We start from the raw sequence: 2,500 nt of genomic DNA, 5'->3' as shown, positions 1-2,500 counted from the left end.
AGAGTCCATAGTATTCGGAGTTCTAGCGGGGCCTCCCCTTGCTTCCAACAACCCAAGAGTCCGTAGTATTCGGAGTTCTAGCGGGGCCTCCCGTTGCTTCCAACAACCCAAGAGTCCATAGTATTCGGAGTTCTCGCGTGGCCTCCCATTGATTCAAACAACCCAAAAGTCCATCTTCTTCGCAGTTCAACATCGCCTCCCTCGTTTCCAACAGGCCCAAAGGTCGTCTTCTTCGCAGATCCACGAAGAGCTCATCACGATTTGCCACATTCCATTTCCCACGGGTTGTCAACAACACTTTCTCACACTTCCCGCAATCGAGTACGTGCATGACATGCCAAAGCACATCTTATTTGCCTTCCATCGCACTCAAGACGACGGGTTGTGGAAGAACGATATTGTTCACAACAAGTTCAAGGACAACGTCTCAATCAAGGGACACAACCGAATTATGTTGACTGGGTCGCTAAAGTAAACCCGAGTTCATATAATGCACCGCATCCAAAAGAACTAGCCACAACACGTGCATCACTGAGATGTTTCACTAGATGGAACACGTGCGTGACATTAGGATCCTCCAACACCTCTTCGTGATGGAAAGATAGAATTCGAAGCAACCACAGAAGTACCGTCTAGTGGGTAGGCAACACAGGGACTGATCAACCAATATCACCCAAGGCAACGGGTGAAAATGGAAGAGATGCATGCTTGACCGTTCGATACGCAAGGCATGGAGCCAGCCAGCAAGTGCATCTCGATTACAACTCACACACCCTCACGTTCGCAAGACACCACACCACAAGACGGTCCACCCCCCACCTACCATGGGCAAGCAAGCAAATGGAAACATCAAGTGACGCAGGGTCAAGCATCGCTAGGCATGAAAATAACTTTCCACAATATCCGAGGGACTAGCTGCCGAGCTAACCAACGATCAGTGACGACCGTGTGTTGGTATTAATAAAGCTCAACAACTATGAAGAGGCTAGTTGTGCCATGATAAACATGCTAACGCACGCACCACGTGAGGGGGGAGGCCTCATCAAGCTCCCTTTAAAACCTGCCAGTGTGGAGCTGGCCGGCTCAAGGAGCACTCCCCCCCTATAAGAGGTTAATATGCAAAAGGCAAAATTGTACAAGTAGATACACTTTTTTTGAGCAGACATAAGTCCATATCTCGGGCTATACTTCGAATTTTGATGCGATTTTTTGCAGTAATTCGTAGAATAATGGTATCTCCTTGCTCACCAAATTTCATAATTTTTCTCGAAGGGGAACTATTTTTTTTATTTTTTTTACTTACCGGGTATGTGTAAAATCGGGAAAAATAGAAAAGCACATGTAGACTTCGAATTTCGACCTCATTTTTTCCAGTCCACCACTAAACAATATCAGGAACCTCCCCACAAAATTTCATTCAGTTTGGCCAAGGTCTTAAATTTGACAAATTTTGGCACCAACCTATCTAGTCGCGGTGCACCGACCAACTTGGCCAAGTGCAAAATGCATCCAATTCAAAACTTTTGTGCACCAACACTTTTACAGTACTCATTTGGGGGCATTTGGAGGCCTTTCCAACCCTCACATCTCAAAAACCACGAATTTCATTTTTTCACAAATCTCCCCACCAAGCCATCTAGCTATGCCGTGGTGCACCGCCAACCTTGGCCATGTGCAAAACCCTCCGAACTCAAAACTTTCGTGCACCAAGAATTTCATGGTATTCATTTGGGGGCATTTGGAGGCCATTCCAACCCTCACATCTCAAAAACCACGAATTTCATTTTTTCACAAAACTCCCCACCAAGCCATTTAGCTATGCCGCGGTGCACCGCCAACCTTGGCCATGTGCAAAACCCTCCGAACTCAAAACTTTCGTGCACCAAGAATTTCATGGTATTCATTTGGGGACATTTGGAGGCCATTCCAACCCTCACATCTCAAAAACCACGAATTTCATTTTTTCACAAAACTCCACACAAGCCATCTAGCTATGCCGCGGTGCACCGACCAACTTGGCCATGTGCAAAACCCTCCGAACTCAAAACTTTCGTGCACCAAGAATTTCATGGTATTCATTTGGGGACATTTGGAGGCCATTCCAACCCTCACATCTCAAAAACCACGAATTTCATTTTTTCACAAAACTCCACACAAGCCATCTAGCTATGCCGCGGTGCACCGACCAACTTGGCCATGTGCAAAACCCTCCGAACTCAAAACTTTCGTGCACCAAGAATTTCATGGTATTCATTTGGGGACATTTGGAGGCCATTCCAACCCTCACATCTCAAAAACCACGAATTTCATTTTTTCACAAAACTCCACACAAGCCATCTAGCTATGCCGCGGTGCACCGACCAACTTGGCCATGTGCAAAACCCTCCGAACTCAAAACTTTCGTGCACCAAGAATTTCATGGTATTCATTTGGGGACATTTGGAGGCCATTCCAACCCTCACACCTCAAAAACCACGAATTTCATTTTTTCACAAAACTC

Source organism: Vigna unguiculata, unplaced genomic scaffold (assembly GCF_037176805.1).
Source record: "Vigna unguiculata cultivar grain cowpea cultivar isolate G323 ecotype 2 unplaced genomic scaffold, ASM3717680v1 ptg000204l, whole genome shotgun sequence".
Lineage (NCBI taxonomy): Eukaryota > Viridiplantae > Streptophyta > Magnoliopsida > Fabales > Fabaceae > Vigna > Vigna unguiculata.
The sequence above is the reverse complement of the archived record's forward strand: the minus strand, read 5'-3'. Positions refer to the sequence as shown.